Raw genomic sequence first — 13,195 nt, 5'->3', positions numbered from 1 at the left:
CAATTCTCTTATTTTGTTGGCCAGACAAAATAAGAGTGGAGATATTTTCCTTTTGGTGGCTTATTTTAAGCAGAATTTCTAGCAGAATTTTAAAATTCTTTTCCCTTTGGATTAGAGACAATTAACAGTTACATTTACCTCACACACAAAGACAAGGAAAAGAGAACAGAAAAGGAAACAGAACTTAGTTTTACAAATCCTGGTCATTCCCACTATAAATCTCAGTTAACTCAAATTAGGGAAGACACAAATCTTAAACATATCACGTGGTTGCAGAGAGTGAGAGACAGAGAGAGGGGGGGGGAGAGAGAATCACTATTCCTACATTTTATTTTCCCCTTAAGTACCTTTATTTAGCCAAATTGGTTTCCCAGTAAAGCCCTGAGCAAAGCCCATTCTTTACAAATTTCCCTTTATCGTTTTTTTTCTTTATACCGGCTAGGACAGGCACTTCACCTCTCATCCCAAGCCACCAACAAATCACTTAGAGGGGATCCAGTACGACCCTCGAGCTACAGCTTCCCATGTTTCCCTTTGGATGTGGGTTTGATGGGCTCTAGCTGGGTCTCCCTCACAGCAAAATCCCTACTGCACCACCTGACAGTTTTTGGACCAAAAAAAGAGTAAGGGTCCGAGAGGACTCTGGTTCCCAATGCAGAGTAAGGGACCCCCCTAATCTGGGAACACACTGCCATCAGTTTGCAGACCAAAAAGGGGCCTGAGATGACCTGCCATCCCCAACCAGCAGGTATGGGCACCTCCTTCCACCAGATTTTCACAACTTTTCCTGAACAACTTTACTAGTGTTCATATTTCTACTTTTACTCTTTGGACTTAGAGGAGTCTGGGAGGCTCTACCTGCTTTTTTCCGAGCAGCAACCATGAGCACCTCCTTCCCAGACCCGGGCTTTGCTTACAGGGCCTTACCAGCTGGTTGCCCAAATCCAATTCTCTCATTCACTTTTCCATTCCATCTCACACAGCCTCTCTCTTTCCCCTAACAAAAGGTCCTGCATTCTGGCCAAACCCCCATGCTTCCCAGGGTCTGCCACTTGAACAGATCCTTTCTGTGGTTAGGAAAGGCCAAAGACAGCAAAATCCAACTATGATTGGGAAAAGGGTCTTCTCACTCACTCACACACAAAGACATACACACATTTCTCTTACTCCCCTGGGCTTTAAAGTTAAAATTTAGAGGTACTCACCTTCTTTCCAAAGCAGCCCTTCAGCTCAAACTCAAAACTCTTTTTACTATCCTTGCTCCAAATGGGCAGAGCCTGGGAAACCCATCCATAAACACAAGGGGTCTGCTGCCGGCAAGGTGAGGCTTACCAGTCTCAGTCCATTGGAGAGCTTAGCTTGGAGTCTCATCCTGAGTGCCAAATTGTTGAAAGAAACATCTTCATCAGGATCCAGTCCAAGCCTGGAATAAACAACTTTAGAAAGAAGGTTGTAGTTCATTGAAGAGTAGAACCAGACAGAAAGATGGCTCTGGAAAAACTGACCATATGTAGCAGGGAATGGTGGGCTTTTATACCTTCTTGAGCTCTTGTTTGGAGCTGTTCCTGTGGCATGAACTTTGACCTGAGTCTGAGTGTGCCTTTCTGGTATTCTGATGGTAGTGGGTAAATCCTATTATATCCCAAAGATCATATCCTGCTTCCCTGAGGCTGTGGCTGATGACTGTTAGATTTTTGGTGTGAGGGACTGTTGATTCTAGGGATCTTTATCTTTCTAATCCAAGCTTCCTGGCTCCAGTCTTTCTGACAAGATTATTACATCTGCATTTCTGCAGACCTGGTTTCTGTTTGGGATAGAGAGACTTGGGGGGGGGGTTTGCTTTCTGCCTTTAAGATCCTTTGGGGAAATATATTCTGCCTTTTTAATATTTCCCAAAATATTTCTTACTCTGGATTCTTCCCACAGTTTGAAGTGGGGTGCCAGAGCAATTATGCCTCCGTCTTCAATATTTTTATCAAAATATTATTTACCAGATTTTCAGATGATACAAAATTGAGGGGAACACTGTACCTAATAAACTAGAAGACAGAAATAAAGTTCAAAATAATATTTGAGAAATAGGCTGACAGTAACAGAATAAAATTCCACAGAGATTTGTCCAGAATCTTGAAGGGTTGGATTTGATGGCCCAAATGTCCCCCTCCATCTCTGTGGTGCCATGAAAAAAATCTCACTGACATTCCTTTCAGATAACATCCATCAAAGTAAGGATGCTTGAATGCCCACCTGGGAAAGATGAGTTTACTTCTTTATCTAGTGAGGATTTTCAAAAATATTTTAAATAACATCTCTATGACTAATTTTTTGGCAAGTTAGCTAGCTGCAATCAGTCAGGACAAACTGCCATCTTAGCTATTCTTGTGACCTAGCAGGTTCTGACCATTTATTGTTTCCTGTAGCCAGAACACCTAAGCATGTTAAATTTTGCTGTAATTGAACAATGGAATAATTGCATTTTTTTGAATTTTGTTCAGTCAAAATGCAGCTAAATCAGAATGTTTGGCATTTTTTCTGATCTCAAATAAATTTTCATTTATTGAATTTTTTATATTCAGAGTTATGACACTACACTAATGCTAATTTCAGCAGGAAAATGAAGTTAGCCCTGCAATATTTTCCATACACCCCAAGTGGGGAATATGAGATGAAAAAAACATGATGCAAATTTAAACATTTACAAAGTATAGAGGAAATGTAGATTTGTAATGTAATCAGGTCAAAACAATCTTCTTGTAAACAAAAGGATTTAGCCTTCAAAGTACAGCAAATATTTGCAGACATAGACATAGTGAAAAGTGTCTTTCTCAAATAGAGGCAATGAAAGAACTGAGGCGCAGCTAATTAAAATGGCACATAAAGTCATAAAGAGACAATATAATGGTAAAGAAGCAATGGAAAATAAACTTGTTTTCAATAAATGTGGAGGCCATCTTAATGTAATGTAACTATTCAGTGCAAAGATTGTGATATACAATTAAAGCCAGCATTTTATGGAAATGTTGCTTTCCATGAAATTGCAAATTTCTGAGTATTCAGCTTGCTTGCAAAGACAATGCTATGGACATTGATACAGTAAGGTGATATTTAGAAAGCGTGTTTGCAGAACCCAGCTTAGCCTAATCAGCACTGATATATTTCTTTTTTCGTAAAAGCTAACTTAATCTTGCATTCATTCTCTCTCTCTCTCTCTCTCTCACACACACACACACACACACACACACACACACACACACACACAAACAGAGAGAGAGAGAAAAAAAAGAAAGAGAGAAAGAGAGAGAGACAGGAAAGAGAATACATATTTGTTTCATAGCAGCTACCATTTAAGAATATATCTGGTGAGTGTCAAAGCCATTGTCCTAGACAAAAGGAATACATCAGTAAGATGGTACCCAAAGATGAGGTGCTGAGAGAATGCTTGACACAGGAGAATGCAGACACAGGAGAATGCAGACATAGGAGACACAGGAGAAAGATCAAGCACAGGAAGTGCCACGGCGAGAGAAGACCCTATACAGGATGTACTATCGACAGATAGCTCTGGTGACTGACATTGAGAAATCCTATCAATGATTGGAAAGGGATGGACTAAAAGTCAGTATAGAGGCACTGATCATAGCAATACAAGAACAGGTACTAAGCACCAAGTCCCTAAAAGCAGGTTTACCACACAAGACAGGATCCAAAGTGCCAACTATGCGGAAAGGCTTCAGAGACAGTCCAATACATAGCGGCAGGGAGTAAGATGCAGCAGGAACAGCATACACTGAATGGCATTGTGTACAGGAACTTTTGCACAGAATATGGGCTGCACCCTCCTACATCCATATGGAAAATCCCACAGAAGGTTGTGGAAAATGTGGACTTCCAAATGCATACAGAAAGGCAGGTACTAGCCAAAGGCCAAAGTAGTCCCAGTGGCAGTAGGATCCTCAAGGCTGTGATTCCTAAGCTGAGAGAATGGCTCCAGCAGAATGAGCTCTCTGTTCAGAAGAAAACAGTGTTAGAAACAGCTAAGATACTGCACAGAACATTCAAACTCCCAGGCCTCTGATAGAGGGCCTGTGATTGAGGAAAACATACTACCCATAAGGCTGAGAAGATTTTTTAAAAAAAACAATAATCAATTTTATGTTGCAAAACCAGGCTGCTTATTTGTTTCACAGCAGCTACCATTTAAGAATGCTTACAGGAGTAGAACAGAACATTTTAATCTAAAAAAAGTCCACAGCTAAAAAAAGTCAGTTCATATCTTGATATAAAACCAACTGATATAAAACCAATTTTAGTAAATAGTAATTGCAATACAACCTTTCAAATTGTTTTTCATTTCACACTACATTCAAGGCACTCATAAACTTACACTCTCATCAGAAGGTACATTTCTATATCAGTTGACATACTGCAATTAGAGTTTTAATTTTTGTAATTAGCTTACACTCCAGATAGCCATCACTTTGGGGAATAGATATTTCTCAACAGGACTGAAAAGATACATATTTAATTGTCAATTATGTCTCTTAGGATCTGAAGAGATTCAGAATTGAAATGGCCATTTTGAAGCTTGTAAATTCCTCCTGATTTGGTGGCAGCAGGAGAAAAGAGATATCAGGGTTTGCTATTTTCAATATTTAACCAAATCTGCTTATTTCAGACCTGCTAATAAAAAGTTTATAAAACTCATTCTCACCCATTTTGATGAAAGTGTTAGAGCATGGGGATGTCTGAGGAAGAGTGATGAATAGAAGATGACTCCACTGAGTGAAAAGTCAAATCTTCATGATTTCTCTCCCAACAAGGATTGGGATCACCCACAAGTGCTCCAGACAGAGGATCCTTTTGAAGAGACTGCCTAATAGTAATGTCTTGGGCCCATATTGTGGGAATGATGAGGAGGGAGGTGCTATACTGATTGTACCACATGCTGGAAGATGAGAGATTGCTATCTTTGCCTAACTTACCGTCAGCACCTTTATGAACATAGTTCACATACTTCCTTTCTTATCTTTGGAAATTGCTTGTTAACTGTTTTTCAGATATTAAGAACTTTCATAACAGCAAGTTTTACTACAGTGGGTGAGTTTCTTGCAATCTCCAGCAAACTAAGTTTTATACAAGTATCAGGACTGTAAAAAAAGCCTCGTTTTGATTCTGGAAAATTATAAATGGACTGAAGTCCAGACAGATTTGAAAATTATAAGAATCCTTCCTATGGATTACTTAAAAATGCATGATAAGATAAAATTTTGAAAGTAAGATACTAGAGGAAATGAGTAGGAATTAAGGATTAAATTTACTAATACAGTATGGAGCAAGCTACATTAACATTAAACTATTGAAAGATATTGGGGGATAGTCTTGCCCAGTTATCTGAGAATGAGTTGAACCTGTTAGATCTGAGGAAGTCGACAGGGTGTTTAAGACTCTGAGCTCAGCCACCTGCTCTTTAAATCCTTCTTGGTTTGTTAAAGTGGCCCAGGAAGTGGGTTGTAACCATGGTTAATTCTTCTTTAAGTGAGGTGGTTGCTCCCTTGCCTCTTAAGGCCCTGCTCAAATCACCACCGGATCCCATCATACTGGATAATTTTTATCCAGTATCTAACTTCCTTTATGGGTGAAGGAGATTTAGAACAGGGCTTTTCAACCTTTTCACAGATTGTACCACTTTTAGGACATGACAATATTTGAGTACCACTAATGCTTAGCAAGGTATCAAAAACTTGATGACTGAAAAAAAAAGGGTGGGATTTTGGGTTTTACTGATTAGATTCATTTGTTGTTATAGAAATGGCAAGTTTATACTATTATGGAAAAGTAAAAAGTTGAGGTTCAATGTTAATGCTTCATTCTACTGCAACAGAGGAAGTCAGGAGTCAATACCTTTTCTTTTTCCCTTCTCTCCTTCACTTTTCCCCCCTTCTTCTTCTCCACTGTATTCTACTATTTGCTTTTATATTTTTGTGTTTTATTCTATAATCTAATAAAATGTTACAAACTGTAAAAAAAAACCCAAAAGTACAGGTTTTAATTTTTTCGGTGGCGGTTCCTTTGCTCTCAGACCACGTGGAGGACCCGCAGTAGTGCAGGCTGCCCAGAACCCTGGGCAGTGAAGGGCAAGTGCCCAGCTCAGCCCAGCCTTCCCCAAGGGGGCCCTCGGCTGTGTGCTGCTGCTTGGCTCGTTCTCCTTGGCCAGGTTGCTCATGGTGTGTGCAGGAGGGCAAAATGTGTGGGTCAGAGGGAGGCCCACTCCCTCTCCCTGCAAGGAGACCTGGCTTTGTAACCAAAACATCCTCAGCGATAGGATGGCAGACTACCAGGAAAGTCAGGAGGAGGGGACAAGGAGATGGCAAAAGGGCAGCAGGGCTGGTCATGGCCAAGTGCTAAGGCAGGACTTCCCTCAGAGCCTCCCTCCCTCTCATTATAACCTTCCTTCCTTCCTTCCTTCCTTCCTTCCTTCCTTCCTTCCTTCCTTCCTTCTTTCCTTCCTTCCCCCTTTTCTTTTTCCTTCCCTCTTCATTCTCCTTCCCTTTTTTTCCTTCCCCTCTTTCCTTCTTTTTTTCCTTCCTTGCTTTCTTCCCCTTTTTCCTTCTTTTTCTTTGTCTTTCCTCTTTCCCTTTCTCCATTCCTGTCCCTTCTTGGATGCTCAAATGCAAAAGGGGAAACATTTCTCGATGCCTCCGTGCATTGTGATCAAATGCCATTTTTGCCAGTAGTTTGTGGCCATTTAAAAGATTGAGAACAAACCAGGGTCAGTTTATCCCATGCTTGCATTTAATGGGCTTTTTTATTAATACATAATCCTTAAAAGGGCTGTCTTGTAGGGACCCTTCCTTGGTCTAATTCAGACTGGAAATATAGCAAAAGAAAATATTTTTCCCCACTTTGCTTTGTCTTGTTTTCCCCTCTGGAAATGGCTGTTTGCAACACACAAGGAGGAGATATTTTCCTAAGAGCTCACAATTCAAGAATACCAATGTTAACTTGGATTGCCAACAAAGTTCTGTCTGTGACAAAACAGAACAAAAAATTGTTTTCTCCTTCAAACTGGGGCACTTCCAACCAAGTTGCCTCTCCTTCCTTCCTTCCTTCCTTCCTTCCTTCCTTCTTCCCCTGCTTTTTTTTAACTGCCAGAGGCTCCGGGCAGAGGTGGCAGTAGGCAGGCAGCGGTGGGCAGAAATTTCACATTTTGACCCCTCCCCCTGTCGTTACCTCTGCGTGGCTCTCAGCTCACCTCTCCCAGACCTGCACACGTTTGTGTGTGTGTGTGTGTGTGTGTGTGCAAGTGGGCGGATGGGTGAGTGGGTGGATGGGGGAGGATCTCACCCCTTGCAACTCCGCACCCTCAACAGAGACCTTCTGTGATGGAAGGCTGCAAACTAATGAAAGCCGTTTTTTGGGAATACTTGTTTTCTTTCCTCAATGTGCCGCTGATCGCATCGCGCCCTGCGCCCCTCAGCTTCCTCCCCCTAGCCCCTTGGAAGGCTGCAAGAAGCTCCCGTCGCAGCTTCTCTTACCTTTCCCGTTCTTTTCCTCCCCAATATCACAGTGTGGGGCTGCAAGGAGTGAGAACCTCCCCCATGCACGCGCGCGCGCGCGCGCGCGCACACACACACACACACACACACACACACACACACACACACACACACACACACGGGTCTGGGAGAGGCGAGCTGAAAGCCATGTAGAAGTAACAACAGGGAGAGGGGTCAAGATGTGAAGTCTCCTGCCCGGATTCAGTGGCAGCTAAAAAAAATAAATCTGAGAAGCATTCAGAAGGGAGTCCCTTTCCCAGCTCACTACTTCCTTCCTTCCTTTCTCCCTCCCTCCCTCCTTCCCTTCCTTCCTTCCTCCCTCCCCTGCTTCTCTTTCCTTCCTCCGTGCTCAGGAAAAGATGACAGGAGGGGGAGACATTGCCAGCGCTGCCGGTGGCCATGCTGCCATCGGCCATTGCTATCCCATGAAGGCAGGGGCAGTCTCGGTGAAAGGGAAGCCTGGCGGCTGTGAGGCTAGATCAGCAAGCAGTCATGGCACTGATCTACTGGTGGAGGCCATCAAAGCGGGAACACACTTGGCCTTAGATCCATGGAGCAGCCCTGGAGCCAGCGAGGGCACCTCTGCCATCTCTGCTCCATCCCCTGGGGGTGCATGGAGAAGGCAGTGAGCACACAAGCATTGCCATTCTGGGGGAAAGGAAAGAGCTTCTCCTGCCTTTTTTCTTTCTCAGTGGTCAGCAGGGATGCCGCCACCTCCTCTTCATGCTGGGCTGTTCCCGCTAAAACCTCCGTTTATATCCTCTTTTCTGACACCCCCTCCTCCTCTTCTCTTCAGGGCACCTCCAGCTCCCAGAAGTGCTGATCAGCTGGAGCCCAGCACTGATCCTGGGGCTTTTGCTTTTGCTGAGCCCCAACAGCCCTGCAGCTGTCTCTCCCTTAGGCTTGTGTGGCTCTGCTTCTTCAGCTCATTCCTCTCCCCCTTGCTATCTCTAGGATGGTCACGTACCACCTGCCAGGTGCCAAAGTACCACCTGTGGTAAGCAGTGTCACCGGTTGAAAAGCCCTGATTTAGAAGACAGTTCTTCAAAGGACCTTGAAAGGTGTGGAAAATCAGGATCCTTTTCAGTCAGGATTCAGACCTGGATATGGGATAGAAATGGCATTGGTTGTGCTTTTAGTTAACATCCATAAGGGTGAGATGGGGATTGTCTATCTATCCTTGTGCTATTTCAACTCTCAGTGGCTTTCAATGCTACTGATCAGGGCATCCTTCTGGCTCGCTTAGCAGGCATGGGTGCAACAGTTTAGTGCTGGTTCACCTCCTTTCTTCAGGATCAATTCCAGTTGGTGGTTACTGGGAAAGAGAATCCCACCTTTGGGCCCAGACTATGGAAATGATGTGGAAGGAGTGCTATACTGAATGTACAGATGAAATCTGTTTATGTTTTACCAAACCAAAAATGTTTTGATGTTTTACCAAACCTGAATAACTTTCTTAAACTGGATTTACCAAACAGACCTATTAAAGTTGTGAAGAATTTTATGAGAAGGAACAAGAAAGTAAAAATAAGAAAAAATCAAGTTCCAGGACTTTATTTGATGGGATTAAGGATTAACATTATTAAAGGTAAAAAGAAAGAATATAGAGTTGGTTTATTTGGTTAAGATTAAAATAAAAATTAAAATCTAGAAAACCTTAATAGACTTTGGGACTGAGCAAGACCAAATGACAAGGCTTTTAAAGATTTGTTTATAGGTAAGAAATTAGTTATGAGAAGAAGAGATTTGATGTAATTTAAGAGAAGATGATGATACTAAAATTGTTTATACTTGTTATTATAAATGGGGAAGTCATTTATTTATATATCTTTTTATTTCCCTCTTCTGATAAATTCTCAGCATGAATACTTTCTACCCTGCATTCATCACTTTGAAAATCAAAATGTATTTTGTGATTTAATGCTTGCAAATTAGAAATGCCAGATATGGCCTGAAAAACAACCAGAGCAGCAAAGAAGTGTATCTCCTTGCTGCCATCTGTTGGTTGTCCAGATCTTTGCAGCCCAATAACCAATAGGATGACAACATCAACTCATTCTATTCTAAGCAAGTCCATGGCTTCAGGGATGAAGTGATCAATAAGGAAAGTTTAAAAAAAAATACATCATACTTTTTTGGGGGAGACACTTTTTTCCAAAGTGGATAAAAGAACTGCTCCCCCCATAATTAATGAAATACATGTTTAAGATATCGTTCCTTTGTCTCTCAGTTGGGAACACAATGAAGGGCATTTACTTCTAAGCTGGCAGATCACACTCTGACCCCAATAGGATATTCAGAAGTCCAAATGTCCTTAAGAGGTTGTGTTGGAGAATGGACAACAAGGTGGGTTTTAAAGGTACTGACGATTCTCAATTTTATAACTTTCCTTCACAATCTCCTATATCTCCATAAAAATGTAGTTAGGCTTAAGAGCTCATCTATCTTTATTTTTATTTATTTATGTTTTGGTACAGCCTGATTCCAGAGTGACTCTAGATTGTTCACAATACAAAAAGCAAAATACAAATATAACAAATTAAATAAGAATACAGGATTGTAATAATTTATAAATTATTCTCCACTTTTACTTCCACAGAAGAGAAAAAGTAAGCAAAAAAGAGCCAGACACCTGAAAAAAAATATAGAGATGAATTTCCTCTTTTCCAAGATTTGGGATTATTGAAAATCTCTCATACCAGAACACTTAGCTTAAGTTTTAGAATTGCTCAGCCCATGTTATCAGTTTTAAATATATCCACATCCTCTTTCAAAATGGACCAAGTCCTGACACAATGTATCTCCCTGCCCACTATAAACGCATTATTAGTTTTTGCTACTGAATGCCACTCATGTGTCAATTTTTCGTTCTAGAAAATTCTGATTGCTCCAGAATAGCAAGGGCCAAGAACCTCAAGGAAATATGTCATAATTTCCCTGTCCATTTTTAATGTAATGCACAGTAGTGTAGTTCCACAATAGAAAACAAATGCCACCAATCCCCAGTCAGTAATCAACAGTAATAACAAGCAATGGTCATTGCTCCATTATTCAGCTTGCTCAAAGTTCTATTGCAACACTGAATCTTAATAACTGAATGCAGGATATATATAGTGATAATAGCTTCTGAACAAAATAAAATTTAGAAAATTGGTTTTCTTTCATGGGGTTTGAGAAAGGCAAAAATTATAGATACTTGAGCCACTTTGTAATAAATTGGTAAAACATCAGTTTCAACAAAGTTGTTATGAATGAAAATCTTGAATGTGATTCTTGATATGGTATTATCCCTCTTAGTTATGCAACATTAACATTCCAATGGGTATTTTCATATATTATTTTAAAGAAATTTACTTTTCTTATTTTTTTCAAGGTAGAAATATATTTGCAATCATTTTCTCCACTGTTTCTGTCCTCTAACTGGCAAAATGTATGAAAACATTAATATAACAAAGGACTGAGCTTTTCAAATTTAAACATATTAGTTTTACTTTCTTAAATTCCCATACCTTGAGAATGAGCAATTATGACAGTTATATTTTGCTCTATTTACATATATTCCAGTAAACTATTTTTTAAAATTCCAAATGAAATTCTTTGCTATCATCTGTATAAACCAGTTCAGCAAGTGTGGCTGTATTAAATATAAAAAGATCATATGTTTTATCTATCAACCATTTGGTGAAGAACAATAGAAAAAAGCAGTGTCAGCTCTCACTGAGCAGCAGAGACATTTGAATGAACAACAGTTCAAATCTGGGCCTTCAAGAATAAAGAGTCCTTTAGGGGATTTCAAGATTTTTTTAAAGTGCAGTTGTTAAGATTATTTATTTAATTAATGCTCCCAATTGTTGGAGTCTCGTAGCAATTTACTACAGGTAGTCCTCAAGTTACAACCATTCATTTAGTGACTGGTATTACAATGGCACTGAAAAATGTGACTTATGATTTGTCCTTGCACTTATAGCCCCACAGTCAAAAATTGGACCCTTGGCAACAGGCATGCATTTTCAATGGTTACTGTGTCCTGGGGTCATGTGATCACTATTTGTGACTTTTCCCAGCTGACTTCCAACAAGCAAAGTCAAGGGGGAAGCCAGATTTGCTTAATTAACTACTGTGATTCAGTAAACAACCATGGCAAAAAAGGTCATTAAATCAAGTGCGACTCCCTTAACAACACATTGTTCAGCAATGAAAATGCTAATCCCAGTTGTGGTTGTAAGTTGAGAACTATCTTGTATATTAGAGATACTAAACAAAATCCATTCTTGATTTAGCCATCCCTTATTGTCTTATTGCTGTTGTTTCCCATACAACTTTGTGCCTGGTTTCCATATTTGACCAACATTTTGATTCTCCAAAGGAACTCTCTTGCTCCCCAACTCCATCCCATCTCTTTGGACTTTTGGAAATTTGTGGTATCTTTACTAATTGGCTTTTCCCTCTGAGCTTTCTTTATTGTGGGAATGAGTAGCCCTTAGATATTTTGAGGAACACTGACTTCTTTAATTTTTCTTCCATTGTCTTTTTATATTGCTTCTACCAGTTTTGTGAAATTCCTTCTTCTGAAGTGAAATATAACAGTGGTTGGCTTCTGTAAGTTTGCTATTCATATATAAATTAAATCTAACCACACTATGTCTCTCATCAGTTCAAGCAACCACCAAATTTTGCATGAGGTGCTGCCTGAGCCAGTTCTGGGTTATTTCCATTTTACCAGGGGTCAGCACTGGATACGGCCCACCATCTGAAATCATCTTGGACCCAAATAGAAATATGTTCACCAAGCCAATAAGAGAGAGAGGGTGAGGACACTTTCTATCTACTCAAGCAGCCATTTTAGCATAGACTTCATTTGTCACTTCAAGATGAGTGGAGCAACAGGACCCTGAAATGGTAGCAGTGGCCTGGCCTCTGCCCCCTATTCAGAAGAAGGTTGCCAACCCCTGCATTAGAGCTACCATAGCTGAGCTGTCTTGGCTGACCAGATCTTTGCAGCCCAGGAACAATGACCCTAACTTCCAGAAGCAGTGATTCTGTGGTATGTTTATTTAGGATTTATTTAAGTCTTGTTATTTCTAATCATTTTTATCTAGTTCATCCAGTTTGACAGAAGGGATTGAATATTATTGTATGATTCTCTTTCAGATATGTGTTTCCTTCATCCTTTGTGATCAGCTGAACTTGATCACCCACAAGGATTTGGCAGATTTGATTACAGCTACAGCTGCCTGCTTCTGGCCTGTTTCTGCCATATCTTCACTTGGCAATCAAAAATGTCCTCTCACATATTTCCTAGACCAGACTCAGGCAATCTGTGCTGTCTGGATTATCTGGCTTTCAGCTCCTATCAGTTCAGGAAAGTGTCCATCATGAGAGATCTTCAGCCCCAAAGAAGATGGTAGAATACATCGTTAGCCCCTTAAAAGAAAAAGAAAAAGGAATGATCATTACAGGACAGAACAACAGAAAGGAACACTTCAAAGAGTGTCTTTATTGATTCAGATTCTAGTCATTCCCTGCCTTCCAAGATGCAAATATTATGTATATGTGTATGTGTATATATATGTGTGCATATATGTAAATGCGTGTGTATATGTGCATATACCTCTGTCTGTCTGTCTGTGTGCATGTGC

The sequence above is a fragment of the Crotalus tigris genome, unplaced genomic scaffold (assembly GCF_016545835.1).
Source record: "Crotalus tigris isolate CLP2741 ecotype Arizona unplaced genomic scaffold, ASM1654583v1 scf7180000017644.4837335, whole genome shotgun sequence".
Taxonomy (NCBI): domain Eukaryota; kingdom Metazoa; phylum Chordata; class Lepidosauria; order Squamata; family Viperidae; genus Crotalus; species Crotalus tigris.
The sequence above is the reverse complement of the archived record's forward strand: the minus strand, read 5'-3'. Positions refer to the sequence as shown.